General features: G+C 46.1%; 3 non-coding genes and 1 pseudogene across 3 annotated transcripts; all 4 read left to right on the plus strand.

Annotated features, from left to right (window-relative positions):
- The first annotated feature begins 1,957 nt into the window (after positions 1–1,957).
- On the plus strand, positions 1,958–2,030 carry TRNAK-CUU (transfer RNA lysine (anticodon CUU)). The gene has a single exon. It is a non-coding gene; the product is annotated as a tRNA-Lys (tRNA).
- Positions 2,031–4,589: 2,559 nt separating this feature from the next.
- TRNAL-CAA (transfer RNA leucine (anticodon CAA)) lies at positions 4,590–4,698 on the plus strand. The gene is made up of 2 exons: positions 4,590–4,627; positions 4,653–4,698. It is a non-coding gene; the product is annotated as a tRNA-Leu (tRNA).
- Positions 4,699–6,282: 1,584 nt separating this feature from the next.
- On the plus strand, positions 6,283–6,355 carry TRNAK-CUU (transfer RNA lysine (anticodon CUU)). Its single transcript has one exon. It is a non-coding gene; the product is annotated as a tRNA-Lys (tRNA).
- An 8,318-nt stretch (positions 6,356–14,673) lies between these two features.
- Positions 14,674–15,650, plus strand: LOC127032820 (olfactory receptor 6F1-like; annotated as a pseudogene).
- The last annotated feature ends 844 nt before the right edge of the window (positions 15,651–16,494 follow it).

A 16,494-nucleotide genomic window follows, 5' to 3' on the forward strand; every position in this document is an offset into this window, starting at 1 on the left:
TCTGGGGTTATCCCCATTCTGTATCTGGCCTTGGTTTGAAAAAGTTTATAGTCATTCATTTGCTGCTTAGGCATTTCAGCTGCCACCTCTGCTAAAGGTCCACTGAGCTGTGACCTTAATTCTACCATGTACTGGTCTTCGGGGATGCTGTACCCAAGACAGGCTCTTTCAAAATTTTCCAAGAAGGCCTCGGTGTCATCACCTGCCTTGTAGGTGGGAAATTTCCTGTGCTGTGGAGCAATAATTGGCGCCGGGTTGTTAGGGTTGGCTGGCACATGCAGCCCAGCTTTTGCCAACTCCAGTTCATGTTTTCTCTGTTTTTCCTTCTCTTCATTCTCTTTTTGTTGTTTTTCCATTTCTTTTTGTTGTTTTTCCATTTCTTTTTGGTGTTTTTCCATGTCTCGGCGGTGGGCCGCCTCCTCTTCTGCTTGTTTCCTTCGGTAGGCCACCTCTTCTTCTTCTAGTTTTCTTTTGTGTGCTGCCTCTTTGATTTGTTCTTCTCTTTCTTTCATCTCCATTTGTCGCCTGTGTTCAGCTTCTTTGAATTGCTCTTCAGCCTCAATTTTTGCCTTAGAAGTCATGATTCCTGTTTTCTTGTGTTGGGGTACCCTCCGGTGTTTATCTTCTGAACTGCAGGTTCTCTGTTGCCTCCTGAAGTCTGCCTAGCAACAGTGCCTTTAGCTAATCTTCAATGTTAAGTAAACCTGAAAAACCACTTTATTTGCATGTATATAGTGCTGGTAATGACTCCTAATGGGAGTGCTATTGCATGACAAAAGACCTGTAACAGCTCCTTAATGGCTTCTTGCTTAACATGCAAGCCACAAACTGCCAGAGAGAGCAGAAAAAAAAATTCTCTCTGGTTCCCTTTTAAAACCAAACTGTTTCTCTCTGCTAAAAAGCCCTTAGCAGAGAAGAGAAAAATATAATATTCCTACTGGCTTCTGGATTCTGTCTATATCCCACCGCTGCCACCATATCATAACCTTAGTCCCAGATTTGGACCTTAGCATCCAAAATATGGGGGTTAGCATGAAAACCTCCAAGCTTAGTTACCAGCTTGGACCTGGTACTTGCTGCCACCACCCAAAAAATTAGAGTGTTTTGGGGCACTCTGGTCCCCCTGAAAAACCTTCCCTGGGGACCCCAAGACCCAAATCCCTTGAGTCTCACAACAAAGGGAAATAATCCTTTTTCCCTTCCCCCCTCCAGGTGCTCCTGGAGAGATACACAGATACAAGCTCTGTGAATCCAAACAGAGTGACTCCCCCTCTCTGTTCCCAGTCCTGGAAACAAAAAGTACTTTCCTCTTCACCCAGAGGGAATGCAAAATCAGGCTAGCAAATCCAACACACACAGATCTCCCCCCTGATTTCTTCCTCCCACCAATTCCCTGGTGAGTACAGACTCAATTTCCCTAAAATTTCCCAGTAAAGAAAAACTCCAACAGGTCTTAAAAGAAAGCTTTATATAAAAAGAAACAAAAATACATACAAGTGGTCTCTCTGTATTAAGGTGACGAAATACAGGGTCAATTGCTTAAAAGAATATTGAATAAACAGCCTTATTCAAAAAGAATACAAATCAAAGCACTCCAGCACTTATATTCATGCAAATACCAAAGAAAAGAAACCATATAACTTATTATCTGATCTCTTTGTCCTTACACTTAGAAACAGAAGATTAGAAAACAGAACTACTTCTCCAAAGCTCAGAGAAAGCAGGCAGACAGACAAAGACTCAGACACAAACTTCCCTCCACCCAGAGTTGAAAAAATCCGGTTTCCTGATTGGTCCTCTGGTCAGGTGCTTCAGGTGAAAGAGACATTAACCCTTAGCTATCTGTTTATGACACCAGCAAAGAAGGCAAATGTCAAGAAATGAATCTCAGCATGCAAAGAAACTTCCTTCGCTCTTCTTTTGCACTCTCTGGGCCTTTGCAAGGTCTTCAGGCCTAGCCCGACTAGCTCAGTCGGTAGAGCATGAGACTCTTAATCTCAGGGTCGTGGGTTCGAGCCCCACGTCGGGCGTTTGATCTTGCACTCTTAGACATCACTCTCTCCCTTATGTTCTCAGGGCACAATGGAATCCACTCTTTGTCCTCTCAACCAGCTGAGGCTGTCTGGGACCTTTAGTAGGTCAATGAAGAGAAGACAAATTGACAACTCCATGCTCCTAAGAGAGTTGAGGCTCTTCTAGTCCAGGCAAGAGAGGGAAAAAGTAACCTTTCAGAAGCTGATTGCTCCCCATCAGGGATCTATAGCTTCTCTACTTCTTTCTATATCATCGCCAGTGCTCAGTAGTTGAGATAACTGCTTCTTTCTCAAATCCTCCACCGGCCCTCTTCATTGGGGTGGAGATTGCTTGAGGCTGATGATTCCAACCACATCTTATTCATCCCTCCTACATTTCTGTAAGCCCTTGGAGAGTAAAACAAAATAGCAATGAAACTGGTTTTTTTTTGGAAACAAACAAACAAACAAACAAACAAACAAACAGACGTGGCCTCAATGTACAACAATACTGGAAATTGTTTTTCTGTTTCTCTTTTATATCAGTTGACTGTGCTAAAAATAAGAAGGGAACCATAAGGAAACAAAGAGCTCAGAGCTTGTGTTAACCTCCTTTGAAGAAGAACAAATGGCCTCAGTTGGACAGAAAGTAGGTCTAGAAAGTCAAGGCCAACAACCCAAAAATGGTGTCCCTGGTGGTCTAGTGGTTAGGGTATGGTACTTTCACCCCCATGGCCTGTGTTCGATTCCTGCTCAGGGAATTACCCTTTTCAACAAAAGTCTATCGTTCCTTCTGAACTTGTCCTTCAACAGGAAGAATGCAACTTCCTGGCCTCCTGCAGAACGCTTGAAAACTCTTTGGAGGCCCCGGGGAAAGCAAAGCTACCAACTACTATGATATGGCTCTCTGCCCCTTAAAGCCCAGCCTCTACACTCTTTCAGACAAATACGCTCACTTGTGCAAACAATTTAGTTTTTCCCTGTTACCTAGCCTAACCTAAATTAGAACAACAATGCAGATCTTTTTCTTTTTTTTTCACTTTTCTTGCTGAAACCAAACAATCATTTTGGGTCCACCAAAATATTTCACTAAATAGAATATTCATCCAAAAATCTTTCACCCAGCGCTATATACAAGTCTTTGGAAGTAACCACCCCAGAAAAAGATCATTAAGCTTTTCCATTCCTAAGATCTAGCTGCTGAAGACTTCTGAGCATGGGCTATGGGCCTTTCAACTCTAGGCCAATGGTTACCCTCTTGCTCAGGTGGCTACTGATGAAAGGCAACGGGGTTTAGTGGTAGATCCATTTCAGACTCCCTCTTCCAATGTCTACAGGGGGGTGTTTGTTTTGCATTGCATCTAAGAATGAAATCAATTCTCTTGAAACCTCAGCCTGCGCTCAAGCTGATTGTAGGTCAAGGAAGGAAGGTTTTGCTCATCCTCTTCTAGTAAATGCTCAAAGTTGTGATGCTTCTTGGAGCTTCCAGACACATTGGCCAGAATTTTCAGAAGGTCTCACACCCACCACTAGGGCCAGATTTTCAGAAGAACTAGGCTCCCAGTTAGGCACTAAAATCTTTAGCCAGATTGTCAAAAAGGCTCCACCTAGTTTTCCGAAAGAGGAGTTATTTTGGAAAAAAGCTTGTCAAGATTGTGGGTGCTGTTTACCTGTCTACGTGGCCCACACTGCTGGCGTTGGAGGTTCACCATTGTTTTCTCAGAATGCGGTCTCCGTAGTCTGCCTCAGTTCTGCTGTCCATCTTTTATTCTCCGAATAAATCAGCAGGGAGACTAAAACAACATAGGACTCACAGGGCTCCCGGAAACCTGCCAGTTTGGCTCATGGTGAAGGTGTATACAAATCATCTGTGCTGTAGAAGGGCTCTGGGAGTTGAAAGAGTTGTGAATTTAACCCTCTAGATTCCTCTCAGGAGCTATCAAACCCCCTCTCTCGGTTTCTATCCCCCAAATCCTATCAGCTCAATGATTTTTCTCCCTGGAAGAGCCTCGAGGGAGGCAGAAGAAGCGGAGAGGATTGCGTTGGGGGTAGATAACAGAGAGAAGAATTGTTCCTCGGGATTTTTGCCTGTTTCTCTGGTGATCCTGACGGAGGAACGGGAAGCGTAATTCCCTTTCTTTCAATGCCTCGGATTGGGTTCAGTTGGTGAAAGTGAGCAGAGGGCTTCCTTCACTCTCCGCTCTTGTTCTCACAGGGGAATGGACACTGGACCGGTTTCCCAATTTGGACAGAAAGTGGCTTGCGAAAGCCGAGGAGAGCCTGCTTCCTGACTATGTGGCCCGCCGTGCGGGACTTTGAGGTTCTCATTAAGCTAAGTGTCTCTATTCTGCCTCTATCCTAGTGTCCATCTTTTATTCCCCAAATAAGTGAGGGGGAGATTAGAACACCTCAGAACGCACAAGATTGTAGGAAACCTGCAACTTTAGATGAGGGTGATGGTGTCTAAAAACCAGATGTGATGTAGGTGTTGAAAGAGAGACGCTGTCTTGGCCTCCTTGAGTGGCTCATGCCATGTGGACGAAAACGAGGGTTGAGAGAGCTGTTTGGTGTTGCAGCGTCAGGATGGCTGAGTGGTCTAAGGCGCCAGACTCAAGGCTCTGTCTTTCCCACAAGTGGGGCTTCTGGTCTCCCTCAGGAGGCATGGATTCAAATCCCACTCCTGACACGACCTCAACAAGTGACCTGGAAAAGTACTTGCTTAGGAGCTTTTGTAGAGTAGCGGCAAGAGAAGTTAGAGGACATTTTCAATACTTTCAGAATCCATGCGTTCAAGGCACCTAGTTGGGTAAATTCCAGTTTATTCCCCACCAGAAAGTTGGCATTGCTTGATGTTGGGCAGGTATGGATGTCAAACCTACAGGTGGAGAAAGAAGGGAGCAGTACAGTCAACACTGATAAATGGACGGCAAGACTCTTAGTCTCAGGGTTTGGGCTTGAGCCCTAAACTGGGTGCTCTACCTACTCTGGTTTGGCTGCTTCCTGAGGGTACAGAATTGACAACCTAGGGAGCAGAGATAGGAGGCAGCTACAACCAAGAGCCCTCTTAGATTGTGTCCACAACCTATCAGGAGGTCTCAAAGCCCCTCTCTCAGTTTCTATCTCAGAAATTCTATCAGCTCAAGGACCTTTTTCCATCCAAGAGCCACTAGGTAGGCAGAAGAAGAGGTGGAGAGGACTGCGATGGAGGTAAATAAAGCAGAGAAGAATTGTTCCTCTTGGGATTTTCTGGGTTTCTCTTGAGATCCTGATGAAGGAACCGGAAGCATACGCTGATTTGTTCAGGCTCCTTTCTGTCCAACAGATTAAGTTCGTCCTTTCTCCATTCCCCTGTGGGGTTAAGAGCTGGAACCCCTGTGCTCAGGATCACAACCCTTAGCCCAACCGAAGGCACTGAACAAACTCAAATGATGCTTCGGCTTCCTCCCTCAGGATCACAAGACCAACTCAAAGAAAACTCAAGAGGAACAAGCCTCCGCTCCTTTCGCTTACCCCAACGCCACCCTCTCAGGGAAGGACACGCAGCCGATAGGAGTCCTTGCGTAGAAACTTAGGGTCGGGTGTTGCTCCCCCTCCCTGGGAGCTGATAGCATTCTGACTCTGTGGAATGGGGCTCTGAGCATTGCCAGGTTGTCAGTTCTGTGCTCTCAGAAAGCAGACAAAATGCTCAAACCCCCACCCGCTTCTCTTGGACCACTGGGAACATGGTGTTTGCACAGGGGCTGCAAGCCCTTCTTTCCTGTCTTTGTCTACCCCGGCCCCTTCCCCACAAATGGTTTCATCGGACGCTGGAGGGACCTAACGACCTGCAGGTTTCCGCACCCACCTCCTAAAGCAAAGAGTCCTTCCCTTCTCTGACATTCCTGGAGCCGCGCATCCTTGGAGGAGTTTTAACCCAGGGCGTTCTGATTCCCTGCAAAAAGATGTGTCTGGCGGCCGGCGGGGAACTGTCTTGTCTGCCCCCTCTTTGGGCGCTGAGAAGCTTTTGCTGAGAAACAGCACCTCCTCCTGGTGGGAGAATCCTAAATTCCACCCTCCCCCACAGGTTTCTCTGAGCAGCTGCTAGATGAACCCCACTTCTCTGGTCTAGACACCAGCATCTAACTAGCCTTGGAACGGGCCCTGTTTGCTAGCTGGAGAGCGAAGGAACCAGCAAAGAAGGCAAATGTCAGGAAATGAATCTCAGCATGCAAAGAAACTTCCTTCGCTCTTCTTTTGCACTCTCTGGGCCTTTGCAAGGTCTTTAGGCCTAGCCCGACTAGCTCAGTCGGTAGAGCATGAGACTCTTAATCTCAGGGTCGTGGGTTCGAGCCCCACATCGGGCGTTTGATCTTGCACTCTTAGACATCACTCTCTCCCTTATGTTCTCAGGGCACAATGGAATCCACTCTTTGTCCTCTCAACCAGCTGAGGCTGTCTGGGACCTTTAGTAGGTCATGAAGAGAAGACAAATTGACAACTCCATGCTCCTAAGAGAGTTGAGGCTTTTCTAGCCCAGGCAAGAGAGGGAAAAAGTAACCTTTCAGAAGCTGATAGCTCCCCATCAGGGATCCAGAGCTTCTCTACTTCTTTCTATATCATCGCCAGTGCTCAGTAGTTGAGATAACTGCTTCTTTCTCAAATCCTCCACCGGCCCTCTTCATTGGGGTGGAGATTGCTTGAGGCTGATGATTCCAACCACATCTTATTCATCCCTCCTACATTTCTGTAAGCCCTTGGAGAGTAAAACAAAATAGTAATGAAACTGGGGTTTTTTTTGAAACAAACGAACAAACAAACAAACAAAAAGACGTGGCCTCAATGTACAACAATACTGGAAATTGTTTTTCTGTTTCTCTTTTATATCAGTTGACTGTGCTAAAAATAAGAAGGGAACTGTAAGGAAACAAAGAGCTCAGAGCTTGCGTTAACCTCCTTTGAAGAAGAACAAATGGCCTCAGTTGGACAGAAAGTAGGTCTAGAAAGTCAAGGCCAACAACCCAAAAACAGTGTTCCTGGTGGTCTAGTGGTTAGGGTATGGTGCTTTCACCCCCACGGCCTGTGTTCAATTCCCGCTCAGGGAATTACCCTTTTCAACAAAAGTCTATCGTTCCTTCTGAACTTGTCCTTCAACAGGAAGAATGCAACTTCCTGGCCTCCTGCAGAACGCTTGAAAACTCTTTGGAGGCCCCGGGGAAAGCAAAGCTACCAACTACTACGATATGGCTCTCTGCCCCTTAAAGCCCAGCCTCTACACCCTTTCAGACAAATACGCTCACTTGTGCAAACAATTTAGTTTTTCCCTGTTACCTAGCCTAACCTAAATTAGAACAACATTGCAGATCTTTTTCTTTTTTTTTCACTTTTCTTGCTGAAACCAAACAATCATTTTGGGTCCACCAAAATATTTCACTAAATAGAATATTCATCCAAAAATCTTTCACCCAGCGCTATATACAAGTCTTTGGAAGTAACCACCCCAGAAAAAGATCATTAAGCTTTTCCGTTCCTAAGATCTAGCTGCTGAAGACTTCTGAGCATGGGCTATGGGCCTTTCATCTCTAGGCCAATGGTTACCCTCTTGCTCAGGTGGCTACTGATGAAAGGCAACGGGGTTTAGTGGCAGATCCATTTCAGACTCCCTCTTCCAATGTCTACAGGGGGGTGTTTGTTTTGCATTGCATCTAAGAATGAAATCAATTCTCTTGAAACCTCAGCCTGCGCTCAAGCTGATTGTAGGTCAAGGAAGGAAGGTTTTGCTCATCCTCTTCTAGTAAATGCTCAAAGTTGTGATGCTTCTTGGAGCTTCCAGACACATTGGCCAGAATTTTCAGAAGGTCTCACACCCACCACTAGGGCCAGATTTTCAGAAGAACTAGGCTCCCAGTTAGGCACTAAAATCTTTAGCCAGATTGTCAAAAAGGCTCCACCTAGTTTTCCAAAAGAGGAGTTATTTTGGAAAAAAGCTTGTCAAGATTGTGGGTGCTGTTTACCTGTCTACGTGGCCCACACTGCTGGCGTTGGAGGTTCACCATTGTTTTCTCAGAATGCGGTCTCCGTAGTCTGCCTCAGTTCTGGTGTCCATCTTTTATTCTCCGAATAAATCAGCAGGGAGACTAAAACAACATAGGACTCACAGGGCTCCCGGCAACCTGCCAGTTTGGCTCACGGTGAAGGTGTATACAAATCATCTGTGCTGTAGAAGGGCTCTGGGAGTTTAAAGAGTTGTGAATTTAACCCTCTAGGTTCCTCTCAGGAGCTATCAAACCCCCTCTCTCGGTTTCTATCCCCCAAATCCTATCAGCTCAATGATTTTTCTCCCTGGAAGAGCCTCGAGGGAGGCAGAAGAAGCGGAGAGGATTGCGTTGGGGGTAGATAACAGAGAGAAGAATTGTTCCTCGGGATTTTTGCCTGTTTCTCTGGTGATCCTGACGGAGGAAAGGGAAGCGTAATTCCCTTTCTTTCAATGCCTCGGATTGGGTTCAGTTGGTGAAAGTGAGCAGAGGGCTTCCTTCACTCTCCGCTCTTGTTCTCACAGGGGAATGGACACTGGACCGGTTTCCCAATTTGGACAGAAAGTGGCTTGCGAAAGCCGAGGAGAGCCTGCTTCCTGACTATGTGGCCCACCGTGCGGGACTTTGAGGTTCTCATTAAGCTAAGTGTCTCTATTCTGCCTCTATCCTAGTCTCCATCTTTTATTCCCCGAATAAGTGAGGGGGGAGATTAGAACACCTCAGAACGCACAAGGTTGTAGGAAACCTGCAACTTTAGATGAGAGTGATGGTGTCTAAAAACCAGATGTGATGTAGGTTTTGAAAGAGAGACGCTGTCTTGGCCTCCTTGAGCGGCTCATACCATGTGGACGAAAACAAGGGTTGAGAGAGCTGTTTGGTGTTGCAGCGTCAGGATGGCCGAGTGGTCTAAGGCGCCAGACTCGAGGCTCTGTCTTTCCCACAAGTGGGGCTTCTGATTTTCCTCAAGAGGAGTGGGTTCAAGTTCCGCTTCTGATATGCCCTCTTGAAGTGGCCTGGTTTCAATCTCCCTTGTAATATTGACAGAGCCCTTTTCTAGGAGTTTTCTTAGAGTATGTCTACACTACAGGATTATTCCGATTTTACAGAATCCATTTTTAATTCGTCCGTGTGCGTCCACGTACCGAGGCTAGTTTCGATTTCCGGAGCAGTGAACTGTGAGTAGCTATCCCATAGTTATCCCATAGCTCCCGCTGTCTCCCCCCGCCGCCCCTTGATATTCTGGGTTGAGATCCCAGTGCCTAATGGGGCAAAAAGCTTTGTCGCGGATGGTTAGGGGGAAAGCCTCACCCCTCCCTCCATGAAAGCAGCAGACAACCGTTTCGAGTTTTTTTTTCCTGGGTGAACTGTGCAAACACCATAGCAGAGCAAATATGGACCTTGCTCGGCTCAAGACAGCAATCATGAATATTGTAAACACGTCGTGCATTATTGTGCAGTCTATCCTGAACCAGGACCTGCAAAACCACACAAGGAGAGGGCGGCTACGGCAGCGTGGCGATGAGAGTGATGAGGACATGGACACAGAATTCTCTCAAATCACAGGTCCATGCACTTTGGAGATCCTGATGGTAATGGAGCAAGTTCTAGCCACTGAATGCTGATTTTGGGCCCAGGAAACAATCACAGACTGGTGGGACCGCACAGTTTTGCAGGTTTGGGATGATTCCCAGTGGCTGTGAAACTTTCGCATGCGTAAGGGCACTTTCATGGAACTTTGTGACTTGCTTTCCCCTACCCCGAAGGGCCAGAATACAAAGATGAGAGCAACCCTCAGAGATGAGAAGCACGTGGCAATAGCCCTCTGGAAGCTTGCAACGCCAGACAGCTACCGGTCAGTCGGGAATCAATTTGGAGTGGGAAAATCTACTGTGAGGGCTGCTGTGATGCAAGCAGCCAAAGCTGCTGCTACGAAAGGTAGTGATTCTGGGAAATGTGCAGGTCATAGTGGATGGCTTTGCTGCAATGGAATTCCCTAACTGTGGGGCGGGGGGGCGACAGATGGAACCCATATCCCCTATCTTGGCACTGGAGCACCAGGGCACCCAGTACATAAACCGGAAGGGGTACTTTTCAAGGGTGCTGCAAGCACTGGTGGATCACAAGGGACATTTCACCAACATCCACGCGGGATGGCCAGGAAGCATTCATGACGCTCACGTTTTCAGGAACACTACTCTGTTTAAACGGCTGCGGCAAGGGAATTACTTCCCAGACCAGAAAATAACAGTTGGGGATGTTGGATTGCCTGTAGTTATCCTGGGGGACCCAGCCTACCCCTTGATGCCATGGCTCATGAAGCCATACACAGGCAGCCTATATAGTAGTCAGGATCTGTTCAACTACAGGCTGAGCAAACGCAGAATGGTGGTAGAATGTGCATTTGGCCGTTTAAAGGCACGCTGGCACACATTACTAACTCACTCAGACCTCAGCCAAACCAATATCCCCTTTGTTATTGCTGCTTGCTGTGTGCTCCACAATCTCTTTGAGAGTAAGGGAAAGAACTTTATGGTGGGGTGGGAGGCTGAGGCAAATCACCTGGCCGCTGATTATGCGCAGTCAGACACCAGGGCGATTAAAAGAGTACACCAGGAAGTGGTGCGCATCAGAGAAGCTTTGAAAGCGAGTTTCTTCATGGGCCAGGGTACGGTGTGACTGCTGTGTTTGTTTCCCCTTGATGAACCCCCTCCCTTGATTGACTCGTTTTCTGTAAACAACCCATCCTCCCCCTTCGATTACAGCTTGCTTAAGGAAATAAAGTCACTATCGTTTAAAAATCATGTATTCTTTATTAATTCATTATAAAAAGAGGGAGAGAACTGACAAGATAGCCCAGGTGTGGTTTCGGAGGAGGATAGGAGGGAAGGAAAAGGCCACTAAAAAAAATTCAAAATAATGACAGCCTTTTGGTTGGGTTGTCCACGGGGGTGTAGTGGGCAGGTGCACAGAGCCTCCCCCCACGTGTTCTTACACATCTGGATGAGGAGGATATGAAACATGGCGAGGGGTGACGGTGGTTACACAGGGGTTGCAGCGGCACTCTGTGATCGCTTTTCCTGCTTTTCCTGAAGCTCCATCAGACGCCGGAGCATGTCAGTTTGATCACGCAGCAGGCCCAGCATTGCGTCATGCCTCCTTTGATCTTCCTGACGCCACCTCTCATCTCGAGTGTCCCTCCTGTCCTCACGTTCACTGGCATCTTTCTTGTAATTTGATACCACGTCCTTCCATTCATTCAGATGAACTCTTTCACTGAGGGTCACTTCCATGATTTCCGAGAACATTTCATCTAGCGTCTTTTTTTTCCACCGCCTTATCTGAGATAGCCTTCGGGATGGAGTAGGGAGGCTTGAAAAATTTGCAGCTGCATGAGGGAGGGAAAAAAGGGAGAGAAGTATTTAAAAAGATACATTTTACAGAACAATGCTTATACTCTTTCACAGTGAACAACACTATTCACCTTACATAGCATATGTGATTTCACTACAAGGTCACATTTTGCATTTTAATATTGAGTGCCTGCGGATCTGGTGTTAGAGATCTTACAGACGCAGATCCGGGCAGCAGAATTCAGCTTGCATGTGGCCATGGTAAGCCATTGTCTTCTGCAACCTTCATATATCCAGTGCCCACCTTTACCAAATACCAAGCAAAGCCCATTCAGTGCTGCTTCTTTCCTGTTAACATGCAGCAGCAGAAACCACCCCTCACCCAATTCTCTGGGATGATCGCTTTACCCCTCCCCCCACCGCGTGGCTGGTATCATGAAAGATCACTGCTAAACACCCCTCTCCCCCTCCCCCTCCCACCGCGTGGCTGATAGCAGGGAAGATCCCTGCTAGCCAAACATGTAAAAGCTCAGCACCACTCATGCCCCCTTTCCCCTACAAGGAAGGATTTCTTTTAAGCAACAGGCAAACAGCCCAGTAGAAATGGCCATCTCTGTCCTCTTAATTAAATTTCTGAATTTCAACCAGGTTACCATGAAAGATATCACTCTCCTGAGGATAACACAGTGAGATAAAGATGGATGTTGCTTGAATGCCAGCAATCACCGGGACCATATGCAGCTAGGCTTTGTCATGCAATGATACCAGATTACTTGCTACATGCATGGCGTTGTCAAGTGTCCTACCATGGAGGACAGAATAAAGCTGCGCTGCCCAGAAACCTTCTGCAAAGGCTTTTGGAGTACCTCCAGGAGAGCTTCATGGAGATGTCCCTGGAGGATTTCCGCTCCATCCCCAGACATGTTAACAGACTTTTCCAGTAACTGTACTGGCCGCGAATGCATCACAAGTCCTCAGGGCAAATTAATCATTAAAAAACGCTTGCTTTTAAACCATATTTTATATTTACAAAGGTACACTCACCAGAGGTCCCTTCCATGGCTTCATTGTCTGGGATAGTGGCTTGGGAGGGCTGGGAGGGTAATTCCATCAGGGTGAGAAAAAGCTCCTGGCTGTTGGGGAGAACGGAGTGCTGTGTGCTCTCTGCAAGCTCACCCTCCTCTTCCTCCTCCTCCTCCTCTTCCCCGTCCGCAGAATCCTCAGGCATGTCTGAGATTACCACCCCCACCTCGGAATCCATGGACAGGGTGGGGTAGTGGTGGCGGACCTCCCTAGAATTGTATGCAGCTCAGCACAGAAGCAGCATGTTTTTGGTCCTGCCCCGGACCTTCTGTTTGCTTCTTTGGTTTTCTGGTAGGCTTGTCTGAGCTCCTTAACTGTCACATGGCACTGTACTGAGTCCCTGGTGTGGCCTCTCTGCATCATGGCCTTGGAAATTTTTTCAAATGTTTTTTCATTTCGTCTTTTGGAACGGAGTTCTGTTAGCACGGAATCCTCTCCCCAAACAGTGATCAGATCCAGTACCTCCCGTGCAGTCCATGCTGGAGCTCTTTTTCGATTCTCAGGAGACTGCATTGTTACCTGTGCTGATGAGCTCTGTGTGGTCACCTGTGCTGGTGAGCTCTCCACACTGGTCAAACAGGAAATGAAATTCAAAAGGTCGCTGGGCTTTTCCTGTCTACCTGGCCAGTGCATCTGAGTTCAGATGGCTTTCCAGAGCGGTCACAATTGTGCACTGTGGGATACCACCTGGAGGCCAATACCGTCGAATTATGGCCACACTAACCCTAATCCAACATGGCAATACGGATTTCAGCGCTACACACCTCGTCGGAGTGGAGTACAGAAATGGGATTTAAGAGCACTTTATACTGATATAAAGGGCTTCGCTGTGTGGACGGGTGCAGCGTTAAATCGGGTTAACGCTGATAAATTCAGTATAAACGTAAAGTGTAGACCAGGCCTTAAAGACTAACAAATTTATTTGAGCATAAGTTTTCATGGGCTAAAACCCACTTCTTAGATGCAGATACAGACTAACACGGCTGCTACTCTGAAACTTAACTTCCATAGACGCCTCTGAGAATCTCAGCCTGGAAAGCAATGGGGATTTGGTCATGGTAGGGTCAATCTACGCTTTTCCATTGGAAACAGATGCAGGGGATGGATGGGAAACCCCTGCTAATACTTTGAAAGCCGCTGCTGTTGTATGTGCTCTTGTAGCCACTAATGTTGCAGTTATGATCAGTGATTTGGTTCCTAGTGGCTATAATTTGGAACAGTGCACATCCAGCAGTAGATAAGAAATGAGATAAGATTAGATTATGCTGTGCAGGGACACTAGAGGGCAGAGGAATGGGACAGGTGTAGCGGTGCTGCTAAGTGGACAGCAGCCAAAGTGGAAGGGCAAGAAAGGAGATGTTATGTTGCTAAATGACCAACTGAGGGAAGTGAAAAGGGAGGTGAAGCTGTATCATGGTGTATAAGTGGTGAGTAAAGAGCACTGAAGAGAAAAAGACCTCTGTGCTATGTAATGAATGTGGATAGAAGCAGATGTTAAATAGTGAGAAATGAGCTGTTCTACTAAATAATGGGCACCAGGTGATATAAGAGTCAAGAATGGGAAAGGAAAAAGAATGCACTCCTGGATAGCAGAGTAACAGGCTGTCATGCCGGGAAATGGACACTAAATGGCGTCAGAGTAGAGGAAGTGAGGGACGGGGGAGGTCAGAAATACTGACTAGTGCCCAACAGATTTCAGCGACCAACACAATAATGGGAAAGTGGGTGGTATCAAGCTGTAAAGCTGAGATATGGGCAGCTATTTCCAAAAATGCCCCTAGATGGCAGCATATGTTGACTACTAATAAAGGGGCAGTGCAAGTACAAGAGAACCTCAGAGCTAGGAGCACCTTGGGAATGGAGGTTGTTCCTAACTTTGGAATGTTTGTAACTGAACAAAATGTTATGGTGGTTCTTTCAGAAGTTTCCACCTGAACATTGACTTAATACAGCTTTGAAACTTTACTTTGCAGAAGAAAAAGGCTGCTTTCAATCATCTTAATTTAAATGAAACAAGCACAGAAAGTTTCCTTGTCACATCTTTTTTAATCATTCCCTTTAGTTTTTTTAGTGTTGTTGTAACCGTGTTGGTCCGAGGATATTAGAGACACAAGGTGTATGATATCTTTTACTGGACTTGGTTGGAGAGAGAGACAAGTTCTCTAGCTCTCAAAAGCTTGTCCCTCTCACGAGTTTTATTCTTCCTGGACTCAAATCATGGCAGACAGAGACTGGGGAAACCAAACGGCCATCACAGAATTCATCATTCTGGGATTCGGGGATCCCCCTGACCTGAAAATTCTTCTCTTCCTGATGTTCCAAGTGATCTACATGGTAACCGTGGCAGGGAACACCCTCATTGTGGTGTTCATTGCGGGTGACCAGCACCTTCACACCCCCACGTACTTCTTTCTGGGCAACTTGTCCTGCCTGGAGACCTGCTACACCTCAACCATCCTGTCCAGGTTGCTGGCCATTCTCCTGACTGGGGACAGAACCATCTCAGTCAGTGGCTGCTTCAAGCAACAGTATTTCTTTGGTTCTCTGGCATGTGCAGAATGCTAACTCCTAGCAGTGATGTCTTATGACAGGTATTTAGCGATATGTAAACCCCTGCACTATTCAACTCTTATGAATAGCAGGGTTTGCCTCCAGTTGGCTGCTGGGTCATGGTTAAATGGTTTTTTGACTATTGCCATCTTTGTCTTATTTCTATCACAGTTAATATTCTGTGGCCCAAATGAAATTGACCATTTCTATTGTGATGTCATCCCACTGATGGAACTCTCCTGCAGTGACACCCACCTGGTCATATTGCTGGCTTTCATATTAGCGTCCATATTCACCCTGCCTCCATTCCTACTAACCCTGACATCTTACGTGTGCATCATCGCCACCATCCTGAGAATCCCTTTCACCATCAGGAAACAAAAGGCCTTTTCCATCTGCTTCTCTCACCTCATTGTGGTGATAATTTTCTATGCATCTATAAAGATTGTGTACCTGCTACCAAAACATGATATACTCAGAGACCTGAACAAAGTGGTCTCTCTTTGCTACACAGTCCTGACTCCCCTGGTAAACCCCCTCATCTACAGCCTGAGAAACAGAGAGGTCAAGGAAACCTTGTGCAAGCAGTCAGTAAATATGTGGCTTTCACCAAAACATGCAGAGACTCCTAGAGAATAACTTAGTCTGAGGTTTTCAAAGCTGCCTGGGTGATTTAAGCAATCAGCCCGCATTAAAATTAAGTTGAAAACTCCCATTGAAAATCTCAGCACTAATGTGAAAAAGAAAAGGAGATGATCTACATTGCTATGGAAAATTAACCCCCCTCATCTAAGATACATCACCTATAATAAATCATAAGTATAGATCCTAGGCCTTAAGACCACTAATACAAAGAAAAATAATAAGCTGCTATCTTAACCACTGCGGAACTGCACTCCCAGAAAACAGTTTTGTTATACGCAAACCATGATCATGCTGCTAGCATAAGGGAAAAATTCAAAAGTCCCCTAATAACCAGCTCATCACTGCCCTAAGGTAACATACTAAAAAGGCCTGTGTTAGCATAAATAATCTAAGTATCAGCATAGAAACAGCTGGCCAGAATCGGGAACTGAACACCAGACACTGAATCCCAAAGGGCCTTGTGAGGCTGGTCAGCTTGAATAACTGATGTAGGGGTCTTCTGACAATCACATAAACATCCATGAGGAAGTAAAAGATAAGAGCTTGCAATTTTATATATGTTATACCATATAAGGATAATATTAATTGCTCTTCTGCAATTTATGTCATATGATAGCCAAATAAGGTTATGATTTATGTGTAAGCAAAATATGATAATTTGTGGTTTTACGCTTTATAAGCTCTGGCAAAAATCGGGAACTGAACACCAGACACTGAATCCCAAAGGGCCTTGTGAGGCTGGTCAGCTTGAATAACTGATGTCAGGGTCTTCAGACAATCACATAAATATCCATGAGGAAGTAAAAGATAAGAGCTTGCAATTTTATATATGTTATACCATAT

The sequence above is a fragment of the Gopherus flavomarginatus genome, chromosome 12 (assembly GCF_025201925.1).
Source record: "Gopherus flavomarginatus isolate rGopFla2 chromosome 12, rGopFla2.mat.asm, whole genome shotgun sequence".
Taxonomy (NCBI): domain Eukaryota; kingdom Metazoa; phylum Chordata; order Testudines; family Testudinidae; genus Gopherus; species Gopherus flavomarginatus.